At 37.6% G+C, this 18,082-nt stretch overlaps 1 protein-coding gene across 15 annotated transcripts in view; it reads right to left on the bottom strand.

Moving 5' to 3' along the window:
* The window catches only part of Dmd (dystrophin), a 2,367,748-nt gene that overhangs the window by 209,653 nt on the left and 2,140,013 nt on the right, over positions 1-18,082 (bottom strand). The gene's annotated exons all lie outside the window — the stretch shown is intronic.

Raw genomic sequence — 18,082 nt, 5'->3', positions numbered from 1 at the left:
CAGACTAACGAGAGGACCCAGAGAGTGCGTCCAAATTAACAAAATCAGAAATGAAAAGGGAGACATAACTACAGATTCAGAGGAAATTCAAAAAATCATCAGATCTTACTATAAAAACCTATATTCAACAAAACTTGAAAATCTTCAGGAAATGGACAATTTCCTAGACAGATACCAGGTATCGAAGTTAAATCAGGAACAGATAAACCAGTTAAACAACCCCATAACTCCTAAGGAAATAGAAGCAGTCATTAAAGGTCTCCCAACCAAAAAGAGTCCAGGTCCTGACGGGTTTAGTGCAGAATTCTATCAGACCTTCAGAGAAGACCTCATACCAATATTATCCAAACTATTCCACAAAATTGAAACAGATGGAGCCCTACCAAATTCCTTCTACGAAGCCACAATTACTCTTATACCTAAACCACACAAAGACACAACAAAGAAAGAGAACTTCAGACCAATCTCCCTTATGAATATCGACGCAAAAATACTCAATAAAATTCTGGCTAACTGAATTCAAGAGCACATCAAAACAATCATCCACCATGATCAAGTAGGCTTCATCCCAGGCATGCAGGGATGGTTTAATATACGGAAAACCATCAACGTGATCCATTATATAAACAGACTGAAAGAACAGAACCACATGATCATTTCATTAGATGCTGAGAAAGCATTTGACAAAATTCAACACCCCTTCATGATAAAAGTCCTCGAAAGAATAGGAATTCAAGGCCCATACCTAAACATAGTAAAAGCCATATACAGCAAACCAGTTGCTAACATTAAACTAAATGGAGAGAAACTTGAAGCAATCCCACTAAAATCAGGGACTAGGCAAGGCTGCCCACTCTCTCCCTACTTATTCAATATAGTTCTTGAAGTTCTAGCCAGAGCAATCAGACAACAAAAGGAGATCAAGGGGATACAGATCGGAAAAGAAGAGGTCAAAATATCACTATTTGCAGATGATATGATAGTATATTTAAGTGATCCCAAAAGTTCCACCAGAGAACTACTAAAGCTGATAAACAACTTCAGCAAAGTGGCTGGGTATAAAATTAACTCAAATAAATCAGTTGCCTTCCTCTATACAAAAGAGAAACAAGCCGAGAAAGAAATTAGGGAAACGACACCCTTCATAATAGACCCAAATAATATAAAGTACCTCGGTGTGACTTTAACCAAGCAAGTAAAAGATCTGTACAATAAGAACTTCAAGACACTGAGGAAAGAAATTGAAGAAGACCTCAGAAGATGGAAAGATCTCCCATGCTCATGGATTGGAAGGATTAATATAGTAAAAATGGCCATTTTACCAAAAGCAATCTCCAGATTCAATGCAATCCCCATCAAAATACCAATCCAATTCTTCAAAGAGTTAGACAGAACAATTTGCAAATTCAACTGGAATAACAAAAAACCCAGGATAGCTAAAGCTATCCTCAACAATAAAAAAGACTTCAGTGGGAATCACTATCCCTGAACTCAAGCAGTATTACAGAGCAATAGTGATAAAAACTGCATGGTATTGGTACAGAGACAGACAGATAGACCAATGGAATAGAATTGAAGACCCAGAAATGAACCCACACACCTATGGTCACTTGATTTTTGACAAAGGAGCCAAAACCATCAAATGGAAGAAAGATAGCATTTTCAGCAAATGGTGCTGGTTCAATTGGAGGTCAACATGTAGAAGAATGCAGATCGATCCATGCTTATCACCCTATACAAAGCTTAAGTCCAAGTGGATCAAGGACCTCCACATCAAACCAGATACACTCAAACTAATAGAAGAAAAACTAGGGAAGCATCAGGAACACATGGGCACTGGAAAAAATTTCCTGAACAAAACACCAATGGCTTATGCTCTAAGATCAAGAATCGACAAATGGGATCTCATAAAACTGCAAAGCTTCTGTAAGGCAAAGGACACTGTGGTTAGGACAAATCGGCAACCAACAGATTGGGAAAAGATCTTTACCAATCCTACAACAGATAGAGGCCTTATATCCAAAATATACAAAGAACTCAAGAAGTTAGACCGCAGGGAGACAAATAACCCTATTAAAAATGGGGTTCAGAGCTAAACAAAGAATTCACAGCTGAGGAATGCCGAATCGCTGAGTAACACGTAAAGAAATGTTCAACATCTTTAGTCATAAGGGAAATGCAAATCAAAACAACCCTGAGATTTCACCTCACACCAGTGAGAATGGCTAAGATCAAAAACTCAGGTGACAGCAGATGCTGGCGAGGATGTAGAGAAAGAGGAACACTCCTCCATTGTTGGTGGGATTGCACACTGATAAAACCATTCTGGAAATCAGTCTGGAGGATCCTCAGAAAATTGGACATTGAACTGCCTGAGGATCCAGCTACTCCTCTCTTGGGCATATACCCAAAAATGCCCCAACATATAAAAAAGACACGTGCTTCACTATGTTCATTGCAGCCTTATTTATAATAGCCAGAAGCTGGAAAGAACCCAGATGCCCTGCAACAGAGGAATGGATACAGAAAATGTGGTACATCTACACAATGGAATATTACTCAGCTATCAAAAACAACGGCTTTATGAAATTCGTAGGCAAATGGTTGGAACTGGAAAACATCATCCTGAGTGAGCTAACCCAATCACAGAAAGACATACATGGTATGCACTCATTGATAAGTGGCTATTAGCCCAAATGCTTGCATTACCCTAGATGCCTAGAACAATGAAACTCAAGACGGACGATCAAAATGTGAATGCTTCACTCCTTCTTTAAAAGGGGAACAAGAATACCCTTGGCAGGGAATAGAGAGGCAAAGATTAAAACAGAGACTGAAGGAACACCCATTCAGAGCCTGCCCCACATGTGGCCCATACATATACAGCCACCCAATTAGACAAGATGGATGAAGCAAAGAAGTGCAGACCGACAGGAGCCGGATGTAGATTGCTCCTGAGAGACACAGCCAGAACACAGCAAATACAGAGGCGAATGCCAGCAGCAAACCACTGAACTGAGAATAGGACCCCCGTTGAAGGAATCAGAGAAAGAACCGGAAGAGCTTGAAGGGGCTCGAGACCCCATATGTACAACAATGTCAAGCAACCAGAGTTTCCAGGGACTAAGCCACTACCTAAAGACTATACATGGACTGACCCTGGACTCTGACCCCGTAGGTAGCAATGAATATCCTAGTAAGAGCACCAGTGGAAGGGGAAGCCCTGGGTCCTGCTAAGACTGAACCCCCAGTGAACTAGACTGTGGGGGGAGGGCGGCAATGGGGGGAGGGTTGGGAGGGGGACACCCATAAGGAAGGGGAGGGGGGAGGGGGATGTTTGCCCGGAAACCGGAAAAGGGAATAACACTCGAAATGTATATAAGAAATACTCAAGTTAATAAAAAAAAGAAATGTAAATAAGAAATACCCAAGTTAATAAAGATAAAAAATATTAAAAAAAGAAAGAAAGAAAAAAAAGAAGTCCTGTTTTAATTTGGAGATGTAGAGAGATACGTAATAGATTTTACCCTTAGAGCAAGAAAATATTTGGGTAGACCAATTAATGGCTTTACATCAGTCCCTATGGGAAAATGAAATGACAGGACAACAAAGAGACATCCTAAAATTTGGGATAGGTACCTCCAGCATGGCACACAATCTGACCATTTAGGTCTCTGAAGTGGAAGCAACCAAATGTTATTTAAGTTTGTAAGGAGATGAAAATTGAGGGGAATGTGAGAGCCATCCTCAGACTGATATTCCTGATGATGATGATGTTCAGTGTGTGTATGTGCGCACATGTACATGAACTCACGTGTGTGTGTGTGTGTGTGTGTGTGTGTGTGTGTGTGTGTGTGTGTGTTCAGTATCACAGTAATTAGCAGGAATCCTAATCATTCACTGACTTCTGTTTTCCACAGAAGATGAATAAATTTAGTAGAAAGCTCCATCTTACCCTTTCTAGTGGTGATAGGGGAAGAGTGGTTGAGAATGTCTCTGGATGATGAGGAAGAGATAAGTGTGAAAGTTACACCCTGAGGACATGGATCAAATGACTTTGAACAGGGAGAAGGGCTCATTTCTCTTCCCTATCAACACACTAGCAAGTCTCTAGTTACAAACTTCGATCCCGAGAGAATCTGAAATCATTGGTGCCCATAGTAACAACAAACCTCAACCATAATAACCACAGCTATAACCAAGCTCAAATAGCTCAACTGCCATCCTGATTCAGATTAATCTCCATACTAAAGGCCTATGGAGTTTAGTATCTACTAGTTTATTTATTTCACCCCTAGAGTATTAAGTATACTCAAAGACAAGGAAAAGGAAAGGCAGACAGACAGAGATATGGACAGACAGAAAATCAGGATAAAGAGACAAAGAAATGTAAGAATCAAATTCAAATATGTTTTCCTTGTTGGGGATAAAAGAGAGAAAAGTGTTCTTTCTGTTGTTTGTGTGAGACAAGGTTTTGTGTATCCTTAGTTGGTTTAGAACTTATTGTGTAGTTTAGGCTGGCCACATGAAGATCAGTCTGCTTCTACCTGGAGTGCTGTGATTAAGGGCATGAGCCATCAGATCTGGAAACAAGATATGGTGATAAAACAACAACAACAACAGCAACAACAACAACAACAACAACAAAATTAAATATGTTAAATTATTCCATGGGAAGGGAGATGATCTTGAAGACCAAATGGGTATTTCCAACCCAGAGCTGGACCTGGTAAGGGGACATCAAATGGTAATGTTAGAAGCCATAAATCAACAGAGTAACAAAAAGAAACAATGCTCTATGTAGGTACTTATGCAGAAGAAACACAGAAAAAGCATCAGTGAATTAAAGAATAAGGAAACAGACATGACAAAAATTGGCACTGGAGATATGGCTCAGGTTAGGTATCATGTTGCCTAGCATTCACTAAGCTCTGTGTGCTGTCACCAGCACCACAAAATTCACAACTGCTTGTGCACACATTTTGTCCCAGCACTTGGGAGGTAAATGCAGGAGGATAAGAAATGAATGATTATTTTCAGCTATATAGCTATATAGTTGGTGGCCAGTCTTGGCTACATGAAACCTTGTCTCAAAAGAATTAAAGAATTAAAAACAAGAAAAATGTAGGACTGGAAAGATGGCTCAGCATTAAGAAGACACTCATCTGCTCTAAATACTCCCCAAATACAAAATGTTTATCTTCATTTCTAGCACAGTACCTGTATTTCAAAAGAGAAAGAACTTTAACATTTGCATTTTCAACATGCATGGTTACTGTTGCTAGATATACAAAACTAATATCTGAATTAATAACTTTAACCCAGACCCTACTTTCTCTTGACTGTGATTGTTGCATGTCATAAATCATATCTGTTTCAGAAATCTACAACCAAATCACCGCTTCACAATTGTTTATTTTTCAGTGTTCTTTATCTTATTGAAAAAATTATTTTCCATTGCTCAGAAATATAGATGTGATCTTCACAAGTTTTTCTCTTTGTTTATAATTTCTTTCCTACTATTTATGCTCAAGTCCTAAGAAATTTTGACTCCAACACTCCCAAGGATCAGGAGAGATGCCTTATAAGGTAAAGGTGCATGCTGGGAAAGTCTGGCAACCTAGCTTGATAGCTAGAATCTATGTACAGGTGGAAGGAGAGAACCAACTCCACGAAGATGTCCTGTGACCTCCACATGTATTTTGTGATTTTGTGGCAGATTCTTTCTCTCTCTCTCTCTCTCTCTCTCTCTCTCTCTCTCTCTCTCTCTCCCCACACACACACACACACACACAAACACACACACACACACACACACACACACACACACATATATATATATATACCACATAATTAATCATAATAAAACAACAAGAAATATGCTTTAAAATGTTTTCCCAAACTGTGTTATCCTTTTCATCTATAAGATAACATCATTTTGGTTTGAGTACCACCATTTCTCACCTGGCTTTCATAAAACAAAACCTTCTAGTATTTGCTTCCTGGGCTCCCATTGAATTCATTTGCATAATCATCCAGAAAGCTTTGTGAGTTTTCTTTTCTCTAGTACTACTTATCCTGTTCTTTTTAGTCCCTTGTACTGTTGGACTCCTTTTAAAATTTCCTTGATATATGACCTCTCTTTGAGGGTTGTATTAACTCCTTAGTATTAACTCCATTATCTAATCTGTGCTATATTTTGGTGACATTTTATGTGTTAACAAAATGCATCCTCTGTATCTAACATATTATCTGGTTCATATACTTATAGTAACCAAATATATACTAAATTTATCAATCATCCACAAGCATATATTTAGATTACTACTTGAAATTATTTCTCAGGCAAAGAGTTTTCAATCATTTAAGTGCATTAACTGTAAAAGACTTTTAACATTTGTGAAAACTGAAAACTAGCAATAAGCAGTTTGTTTTTAAAAATGTGACTGAGTTTAAACAAAATATTTTAAGTAGAAAATAACTTCATCTTAAATTGGCTAATTATGGGTGAAATTAGCCATTTATGCTTCAACACTGATCCGAGACAACCTTGTAAACTGTAACTCTTTAATGAATCATAATTCACTTTGTAGTTTTTTGTCTTCATTTTAACATTTGAGAACAGTTTGCAAATATACTAATTAATCTCTGCAACAGTATTGTACTCATATATTACAGGCCAATGCAAGGAAGCAAATCATAGGAGATTTGAAACCACAGAAAGAAAACATTCTTCTCTAAGGAGAAATAATAATTTTTGTGTCTCATTAGTAGTCATCAATATACCTTTAGCATAGAAGTGAAATAAAGCCAGAAATTACTTTTAGCGCTCTCTCTCTCTCTCTCTCTCTCTCTCTCTCTCTCTCTCTCTCTCTCTCTCTCTCCTTCTCTCCCTCTCTCCCTCCCTTCCTTCTTTCCTTCCTTCTTTAAAGACAGTTCCCTGCTATATAACCCATGGCTGAATTTGAACTCATAATTCTCTTGCTCCAGCTTCTGGAGTATTGCCATATTGGCATCACACCCATGTAGCAGTTTCTACATGAAAATTATCATTTAAATCATAAACTGTACAGTTCAGTAGCATTAGGCACACCATTGTGTGAAGCATCCCTACCACCCATTTCCACAAGGTTTTCATCAACTCTAACAAACTATTCTTCACTCTGTATTTATACTCTTCATCCAAGCACTAGGTGACTGTGAATCTGCTTTCTGTCTCTCAATTTGACTGAGTACTCCAAGGAATGGAATCTTAGAATATTTATCCTCTTATATATCTGACTTATTTTGTTTAGCAGACTGTCTTCAAGTTGCAGCTATGTTATATATTAGAATTAAACTTATTTTTAAGGCTTTGAGTGTTTTATTGTGTCTGGCAACAAATTTTGTTTATACAATTATATGGTAAGAACCAGTTAGGTTTCCACCTTTGTTCTATTGTGAATAATGACTCTTTGAATGCTAGAATAGAAGTATCTGTTTTAATTCTCTCTTCCATTCTTTTAGTATATTTTTCAAAGTCATATTTCTTGATCATATGACGATTTTTGTTTAATGCTGTAAAGAACCACGAAATTGTTTCTCATAGTGTTATCTCAACTTTCATTCCCAGCAGCAACACACAATTCGTAGACATATTCACCAATATTTTCCCACATTTATTTGTTATAGCCATCCTAATGGGTGTGCTATGGTATTTCATCATGGAAAGGCTTTTGGTTTTGTGCATACAAGTCCTGGAGAGCATCTAACCCAGGGCAGTGTGCATACTAACTACACACTATCTTGATTAAGTATAGCCTCAGCCCTTTTTCCTTGTGGCTTTGATTTATTTTTATCTAGTGATGAATGACATTTAGCATCTTCTAAAATGTTTAATTTCTTTTCTTAAGACCGTTTTCATTCTCCTGCTTTAAGTTAAACATTCTGATTATTTTCATTCTCTACACAATATACTGTGTTTCTCTTCCCACGAGTTAAAGACAATTTCCCTGCCTTTTAGGGCTCATCTTAGTTAGGCTTCAGGCTCCATTTGTTCCATGCACATTTCTCCTAATAAGAGAATCGAGACTACACATCCTTGGGGAAGTATGCATTACATATCTTTGGTACCTAGTACAACATATAGCATAATGTTCCAAACAAATATACTGTGGTTATTAACTAACTTAATACATCAATCGATGCATTTACTGATGGAAAAACAGAAACTAGTAAAAAAAAATTGTTAAAAGGATATTTTTATTTTAATCCCAAATCCCTAGGTATAGTTGCATAGAACTTATGTTTTGTCTTGTTTTGTGCTAGTATTTTGTACAGCAAACAGACTAGATAGATATGCAAGAATTACTTGAGTCCTATATGAAGAATACACATGGTAGAACATGTCAGTTGAATAATGCAACCAGAAAAGCATAATAGCAGCAGGGAGACAAGTTAAAAGTTGGCATATCACTGATGGTAGATTTGATCTATACAATAGTAGCAATGGAAACCATGAGAAGTGGTTGAATTTTCATTAGGTAGGAAGTTAAAAAAAAAGATAATTTCCTATTTGGGATTTTAGAAAAAAAATTCAGGACTGAACATTTATACTGTTTATTAAAAACATAAATCAGATATACTTTTATCATTGTGACAAAATAAAAAGTAACATTTGATAATAAGTGAACATTATTTTTCAACATTAAAAATAAAAATAATGTTTACCAAAATCTTCTTGTTATTTATAGCTGTATATCCTTGGGCTACCTTAGCATACTATCAAGAGAAATCCTACACAGTTAGCTATTTTAAAAAATAACCTTATTTAAAAAGACCACATGAAACATTAAAATTTGGAAAATATATTTGCTACAATGTTTAAATCAAAGAATTGATAATAGTGGTGGCTTGAATGGAATTAGTTGTCAAACACTAAAAACAGGTTAAGCTTAGCTTTGGAAAGAACAACTCATGTATTTACATATATTCTGTTTGCATATGTGAAGCTGCCTTGTCAGTATCATTCTTCCTTATCTCACAGTGTGATGAAGGTAATAGAGCAACAAAATTATGCAAGCATATGCATGTGAGTTTTAAAACACCTATAGAATTTATAACTTTGGACTCTTTTGCCAAAACGTAACTATCTTCTGTTTTTTTTTCCTGCTCATACTTCCCTATGGTATTTTATGTTAGCCATTAAATTGATCACAGATTTTTAAGGTATATTATTACTCTATATAAGAATAATTATTGTAACCACCAATATTGCTCAATAATCCTCATAATCTCATTATCAGTTCTTTATTCTATTATACAACATTTTGACAAGGGCAAACAAAGAACAAAAATCTAAGCTGATAAAATGCTATGAATAATTTAAGCAAAAGCTGGTATAGACAAGTATACCTGAATAAAGTATGTCTGAATAAAGTTATAAAATTGAGAAATATATTTACCAGACAAAAGTACAACTTCCCTCCTCTATTCTTCTATTTGTTTGTTTTGTTTTGTGTTAAGACAGTGTCTCTTTATGTGACACTAGCTGTCCTGAAACTTACTATTTGTAGACCAGGCTAGCCTTGGACTCACAGAGAACCACTTACCTCTCCTTCCTAAGTGGCAGACTTAAAGGAGTATACCACCACACCCAGCTTTGTCTCTATTCTTTAGAAAACTTGGTGATTAAAGTGTTTCTTCAGTACAGAACCAGAAGGTTTTGTGATAAAAATATGGCTGGCTTTGGATCCAGGTTTCCCCAAGCAGTACTGATTTTTCTGAGGTTTTTTTTTCTGTTCTTGTTCATTTTTTATTAAAAAATTCATGTTTATGTTTCTTTTCCTGATGGTTTATGGAATTAATTCTATACATTTTCAGCCAAGGAAATAACTGTCATATTGTATTATTCACTAATCCTTAGCTCATCTATGATTGTTTGGAGGTATATTTCATTTTTATAAATTCTGTTAGACCTCAAAATTTTTGGCTTTTAATTTACAGAAAACGGCCCATGTCTGAATCCTCTAACTTCTCAAGAAAACCGACTTTGTAGTTTGGCCATGTTTTCTTCGTTCTCCCATGTCATTTTTTTTTCCAGTTCACAAGTACAGACAAGATTAGCATGCTTCAAATCTACCAGCCAGTAGAGAAAGATCAAACTTCTGTCTTTCCACTGAGATGCTCTTTTTCAGCTTATGCATTTTGAAAGCAATATATTTCAAGGGCATGGGATATAATCGCTAATTTTGTTGGTGATGAATGAGGCTAAGCATTGTAAAGATTTCTTTTGTTATTTTGCAGCATGCACAGGAAAAAGAAACGGTGACTAAGAGTACATGAAATATGAGTTAGATAAATAGCACTGAGGTACTTAATAATATAAGCTATTTAAAAGGATGTCTTTAGATGACTGTTGCCTCTATAAATAAACAACCACTCCTGAAACCCCACAAAACTTGTATTTTATAAAAGATTATATTATCAGCATTCATGCATCCATGAAAGTGCTCAAATTTATGTATGTATGATAACAACTATTAACAAAGACAAGCAAGAGTATAAGTGGGGAAAATCTGAATACCAAATTCCAAGTTTTTTCTTCCCAATTGGCATTTCCACATTGCATGTGGAGTATTTTGCCATCTTTCTCACTCCAACTTGTTTCACAATCATAGAACGTCAAGATTCAGCCATGCACATATTCACACAACTTTGGCGTCTGAAAATAGCCTCTGAGTTTTGATATACAAAGAGGATTTCTTCTTTTTTTAGATGATTTTTTCCATATTTATTAAATTTGGTATTTCTTATTTAACTTTCAAATGTTATTCCCTTTCTTGGTTTCCATGCCAACATCCCCCTAACCCCTTCTGCTCCCATTCTATAAGGGTGTTCCCCTCCGAATCCTCCCCCCATTACCGCCCACCCCACAAGAATCACGTTCACTGGGGGTTCAGCCTTGGCAGCACCAAGGGTTTCCCCTTCCACTGGTGCTCTTACTAGGATATTCATTGCTACCTATGAGGTTGGAGCCCAGAGTCAGTCCATGTATAGTCTTTGGGTAGTGGCTTAGTCCCTGGAAAGTCTGGTTGCTTGGCATTGTTGTTCATATGGGGTCTCGAGCCCCTTCAAGCTCTTTCAGTCCTTTCTCTGATTCCTTCAACGGGGGTCCCGTTCTCAGTTCCGTGGTTTGCTGCTGGCATTTGCCTATGTATTTGCTGTACTCTGGTTGTGTCTCTCAGGAGAGATCTACATCCGGTTCCTGTCAGCCTGCACTTCTTTGCTTCATCCATTTTATCTAGTTTGGTGGCTGTGTATGTATGGGCCACATGTGGGGCAGGTTCTGATGGGTGTTCCTTCAGCCTCTGTTCTAAACTTTTCCTCCCTATTCCCTGCCAAGGGTATTCTTGTTCCCCTTTTAAAGAAGGAGTCAAGCATTCGCATTTTGGTCATCCTTCGTGAGTTTCATGTGTTCTGTGCATCTTGGGTAATTCGAGCATTTGGGCTAATAGCCACTTATCGATGAGTGCATACCATATGTGTTTTTCTGTGATTGGGTTACCTCACTCAGGATGATATTTTCCACTTCCATCCATTTGGCTATGAATTTCATAAAGTCATTGTTTTTGGTAGCGGAGTAATATTCCATTGTGCAGATGTATCACATTTCCTTTATCCATTCCTCTGTTGAAGGGCATCTGGGTTCTTTCCAGGTTCTGGTTATTATAAATAAGACTGTGATGAACATAGTGGAGCACGTGTCTTTGTTATATGTTGGGGCATCTTTTGGGTATATGCCCAAGAGAGGTATAGCTGGATCCTCAGGCAGTTCAATGTCCAATTTTCTGAGGAACCTCCAGACTGATTTCCAGAATGGCTGTACCAGCCTGCAATCCCACCAACAATGGAGCAGTGTTCCTCACAAAGAGGATTTCTAATTCTCCCAATTGCTTTGGCAATTGAAACTGCTAAAAGAATGCATTTATTTAAAAATTTCTGTAAACAATGTTATTTTTGAAATTAATTTTTTCTTTTAGATTTTTTTACTTTGGATGTGTAGGTGTTTGCCTGCATATGTGTCCTTGTGCCTTCCAGTGTCAGAAGAGTGTATAAGATTCCCTGGAACTGGATTTATGGGGAGTTGTAAGCCACGATCTGGCAGTTAGGAATCAAACTTTGGTTCTCTGGAAGAGCACCAGGCTTCAGTGCTTCTTAACCACCGAGCTATTTTCCAGCCTCCCCCAAAATAGTAACTTTTAAAGGTTTTTCATTTGCAGAACAGAGCGATCAGGCCAATTAGTTTTTTTGTCTCAACCAACTAGAAGACAATAAATGAATCAATCAATGGCTTGACATTACTTCTAAAATTTATTTTGACCAGTCATCCCAGTTTAATTAGAATATTTTTATTTTTTAACATTTATTTATGTATTCATTTATTATGTGTGTATGTGCACATGCATGTGTGCCTGTGTGTGTGTGTGTGTGTGTGTGTGCGCGCGCGTGCGCTGCATGCATATCATGGCATGAATATGTCAGTCAGAGGACAATTTTGTGAAGTCAGTTCTTGCTTTCCACCCATGAATGGGCTCCAGGGATCCAACTCAGACCATCAGACTTGCATCTTCACGCACCTTTATCCACCGAGGCACCTTACCAGTCCCCAAAATAAAAATACTTTATGGAAGTCAAGCTTGTAGTTCCAGCACTCAGGAGGCAGAAATAGGCAAATCTCTTTAATTTTAAAAGCAGACTGAACCCCCAGTGAACTAGACTATGGGAGGAGGGCGGCAATGGGGGGAGGGTTGGGAGGGGGACACCCATAAGGAAGGGGAGGGGGGAGGGGGATGTTTGCCCGGAAACCGGGAAAGGGAATAACACTTGAAATGTATATAAGAAATACTCAAGTTAATAAAAAAAATAATAATAAAAAAAATAAAAGCAGCCTGGTCTACATAGAATTTCAGTATATCAAGAGCTACATAGTAAGAACATGTTTGAAAACAACACCAATTTATGGAACTTCTTTTTTTTTTTTATTAACTTGAGTATTTCTTGTATACATTTCGAGTGTTATTCCCTTTCCCGGTTTCCGGGCAAACATCCCCCTAATCCCTCACCCTCCCCTACTTAATGGGTGTTCCCCTCCCCATCCTCCCTCCATTGCCACTCTCCCCCGAACAATCTAGTTCACTGGGGGTTCAGTCTTAGCAGGACCCAGGGCTTCCCCTTCCACTGGTGCTCTTACTAGGATATTCATTGCTACCTATGAGGTCAGAGTCCAGGGTCAGTCCATGTATAGTCTTTAGGTAGTGGCTTAGTCCCTGGAAGCTCTGGTTGCTTGACATTGTTGTACATATGGGGTCTGGAGCCCCTTCAAGCTCTTTCAGTCCTTTCTCTGATTCCTTCAACGGGGGTCCTATTCTCAATTCAGTGGTTTGCTGCTGGCATACGCCTCTGTGTTTGCTGTATTCTGGCTGTGTCTCTTGGGAGAGATCTACATTCGGCTCCTGTCGGCCTGCACTTCTTTGCTTCATCCATCTTGTCTAATTGGATGGCTGTATATGCATGGGCCACATGTGGGGCAGGCTCTGAATGGGTGTTCCTTCTGTGTCTGTTTTAATCTTTGCCTCTCTATTCCCTGCCAAGGGTATTCTTGTTCCCCTTTTAAAGAAGGAGTGAAGCATTCACATTTTGATCATCCCTCTTGAGTTTCATTTGTTCTAGGCATCTAGGGTAATTCAAGCATTTGGGCTAATAGCCACTTATCAATGAGTGCATACCATGTGTGTTTTTCTGTGATTGGGTTACCTCACTCAGGATGATATTTTCCAGTTCCAACCATTTGCCTACGAATTTCATAAAGTCATTGTTTTTGATAGCTGAGTAATATTCCATTGTGTAGATGTACCACATTTTCTGTATCCATTCCTCTGTTGAAGGGCATCTGGGTTCTTTCCAGCTTCTGGCTGTTATAAATAAGGCTGCGATGAACATAGTGGAGCATGTGACTTTTTTATATGTTGGGGCATCTTTTGGGTACATGCCCAAGAGAGGAGTAGCTGGATCCTCAGGCAGTTCAATGTCCAATTTTCTGAGGAACCTCCAGACTGATTTCCAGAATGGTTGTACCAGTCTGCAATCCCACCAACAATGGAGGAGTGTTCCTCTTTCTCCGCATCCTCGCCAGCATCTGCTGTCACCTGAGTTTTTGATCTTAGCCATTCTCACTGGTGTGAGGTGAAATCTCAGGGTTGTTTTGATTTGCATTTCCCTTATGACTAAAGATGTTGAACATTTCTTTAGGTGTTTCTCAGCCATTTGGCATTCCTCAGCTGTGAATTCTTTGTTTAGCTCTGAACCCCATTTTTAATAGGGTTATTTGTCTCCCTGCGGTCTAACTTCTTGAGTTCTTTGTATATTTTGGATATAAGGCCTCTATCTGTTGTAGGATTGGTAAAGATCTTTTCCCAATCTGTTGGTTGCCGATTTGTCCTAACCACAGTGTCCTTTGCCTTACAGAAGCTTTGCAGTTTTATGAGATCCCATTTGTCGATTCTTGATCTTAGAGCATAAGCCATTGGTGTTTTGTTCAGGAAATTTTTTCCAGTGCCCATGTGTTCCTGATGCTTCCCTAGTTTTTCTTCTATTAGTTTGAGTGTATCTGGTTTGATGTGGAGGTCCTTGATCCACTTGGACTTAAGCTTTGTATAGGGTGATAAGCATGGATCGATCTGCATTCTTCTACATGTTGACCTTATGGAACTTCTATAACCTGACATTTTCATTTATAAATTCATTTATAAGACTATCTGTTAGGACTATAGCTCAACTTTTAGTGATTGGCCACGAAATATCAAAGTTATCAGTGCTCCGTTGTCAATATCAAACTATGAAGTATTTATTATAATTTATGTGTGAGATATTGTATGCCAAGTTTCCTGAAATTTAAAACATAATTGTAAGAGAAGAGATCTAAAGTTATTAAAATATTTCCAAAATTAAAATAGTGAAGGGACTCAGAGTATTAGAAAGCGGGTTGCTGAAGTCTTTGCTATCTCTAAAATCTATTCTAAAGTACTTTTCAGTAATTACAACTGTGTGTGTGTGTGTGTGTGTGTGTGTGTGTGTGTGTGTAACTGAAATCTTTTCCTAGTCTTGATTGTGTACTTTTCTTAGACATTTAGTTTCCTAGAATTGGCCACCACATAGAAAGGGAAAGTAAATTGTCCCCCTCATCCTGCTCTTATTTTCTTCCTCTAACTAAAAAGCACACTCTTGAATTAAAAGATAGGGCTTGTACAAAGCATTGCTTCTTTTCTAGCACCACTCTGTAATAATGATTCTGTGGTGTGCATTGAAGAGCTGAGCACAGTTAAAACCCTTTGTCCCAGGGTGAACCTGAAACAATCAGACATGTCACTTCAAAATGCCAATCACAACCCCTATGATGTGTGTTTCCCTGCATATTAGCAGATCTATGTATTACAATTTCTCAGAGAAATATGGACATTAAGATGAAGCCATTTTAGTGTCAAAAAAGCTTCTGCTTTAAAATGGTTAATAGGAAAAGGAAGAAACTGCTTCTGTGACTATTCTTAGAGTTCTATGAATTCCAGGTCTATTTACAATATGCAACCAAGGCAGACCATATATATCCTACTAAAAACATTTTATAGAGACTTTCAAGTGTCTTTCTGCACTTAAATGCTACTAACAAGATTAACAAGCAGGTCTGGGAAGTATTAGCATGTTTATAAGGTGGTCTGTTAAGGTCGTTCACTCCTCTGACATTGCCCAGGAAATGAACCACAAAGTGACTATTAATAACTCCCTCTCTTCCCCATCTCAATTTATATGTACATATACACACATAAATAAAATATTCACAGTTCTCCTCTATTAATTGTAGCTATTTTCCTATTGACTTTTGCTGCACCTGCACCTGCACATCTTAAGCTTCCCATAATCGATCTATAGTTCATTGTAATCTATTGTTTGATGCTTTTTGTTCTTTTTTCCATTCACAGAAAACTTCCTATAGCATCAATAGAAGAATGGAGTAAATGCAATTAGTCTAGTCTTATATGTGATAAAATAATTCTATTTATAGATTAACATGGAGTGATTACCTATTCAGATAGATTTTTATTAGCCTTTGGGAGGCAAATTCCTTATCTTCAAAAATATATTACCTGTGCTAAACAGATGACTCATGGAGGAATATCACTTGCTTTATAGCCATGAGGACCTGAGTTCAAATCTCCAGTACCCATATAAATAGCTGGACATGACCACACACCTATGAGACTCCTGGGCTCTAGAAGGGCAAAGATAGGAGGATCTGGAACTTGCTGGCTGCCAGGTTCAGTAAAATGTCTGTCTCAAGAATTTAAGGGAGAGAATGACAAGGCAAGGCCACTGACATTCTCTTTTGGCCTCTTTCATGTACAGATTTGTATAGCACCCTACATACGCCTAACGCATGTACATATATACCCACATACACAAACATCATGATCATTGTCTCAAATTTCTTGATAAATTTTTGTTATTATATAAAAAAATGTTTTTCATCCATGAAATTCCCCATGAGTAACAGAAAGCTCAGTGCATAGGGACATCATGACTATGGTTAGTCCCAGGCTATATGTCTTTGCCTTGTATTTAAATTTGACCAGAACTTGATTTTATTTGGTCTGAGAAGTGGAAATGGTGAGAGCTTCAAAGATAAGATCAAAGAGTAGAGTTGTTCAAATAGACTTCCAGTTAAGAATGTAAAGTGAAAGTCAGTCTGGGATATCTATTAGGTTCCTGTCTTAGCCCTAATCTCAGGCAAGCTCTGAAAGAACTCAAAAGTCCTTTGTTTTTTTCCAGCATAAGTGCACATCAGAATGCTTATATCAAGACTGGCAATGTTCTTTTTCCTCCTTCCTTTGTTACCTGAAGCTACAAAAAGTAATTAATAATCTTCATAAAACAGTAGTGACAGAAGAACCTGACTGTATAGGTAAAGTCAAAGAAAAACCTACCAGCATCACAGGGAAGGGCTAATAGGATTTTAGGGATGATGTACAAGGTAGAATCCTCCCAAGAGTCAGTTTCCAATCTATAGTACTGAAAGCTGAAATGTATGGGAAGACTAGACATGCAGAAATAATGGTGTTGATTGTAAATATCATATTCCCATTCATTTATTAATCTTTCCTGAGCAATCAAATTATTTTTGCTCCAGTTGTTTCTTCATTATCAAATATCAACAAGATGTGATAAGGATTCAAAATAAACAGAACGAACTGCTTCACTGTATAGACCAAGGCCCTACTCAACCATTCAGCATACATTTAGTGCATATTAACTTGGATTTTCTTTTTGGGTAGGAGATTATACGGACCATGACTATGAAAAAAAATCTGTTTACAGAAAGCTGTGTATGAAAAAAAAAGTGACCAATGGGAAAACCAAACTTCATTGGAAGCCAGCAAAGAAGCAAGTAAAAAAAAATCCACTTTACACTGATTCTTTGACATCCAGTGGCTTTGGGGACCAAGATGGATGTGAAGAAACTGAGAAAGAAAAACAGAAAAACCATTGAAAGTGTAAGAGAAAGCATTGAAGCTTCACAGTTTCATTCACTCATTAGTTAATCACATCACAAAAGATGTGATCGTTTGTTGAGTGCTGACAGTGAGGTAAACTTCATTTAGGATCTGCTTTTCAGACTACTGGGAATAATTGTTTTTTCTTTTCTACAAGGATTTTAAAATTTGCAATGTGGTAGCACCAGTTTATATAATACTTTAACTTTATTAAGAAGAAAGGTATATACATATGTGGGGTATGAAGAAAGAAAGGGAGAGAGGATGAAAGGATGAATACATGCTTCTGTCTATCCCCACGTCACCCACTCCACCTTCTGGAAAGGCACAGGGGTGGGGTGAATAGGATTTGAAGTTTTACTGCTGAGAAGCAGACATTTTCTGTATCCAGGTCAGTGTTCAAAGGCCTAATGCTCTAAGAAAATTATCTGAAGGGGAGAGGCAGTTCAGGGTTATTAAGTTATTTTCCAATGATGTCTGGTCTGCTGCTGACCTTTGTG

This window comes from Rattus norvegicus, chromosome X (genome assembly GCF_036323735.1).
Source record: "Rattus norvegicus strain BN/NHsdMcwi chromosome X, GRCr8, whole genome shotgun sequence".
Lineage (NCBI taxonomy): Eukaryota > Metazoa > Chordata > Mammalia > Rodentia > Muridae > Rattus > Rattus norvegicus.
This window is presented reverse-complemented; position numbering and strand designations above follow the sequence as displayed.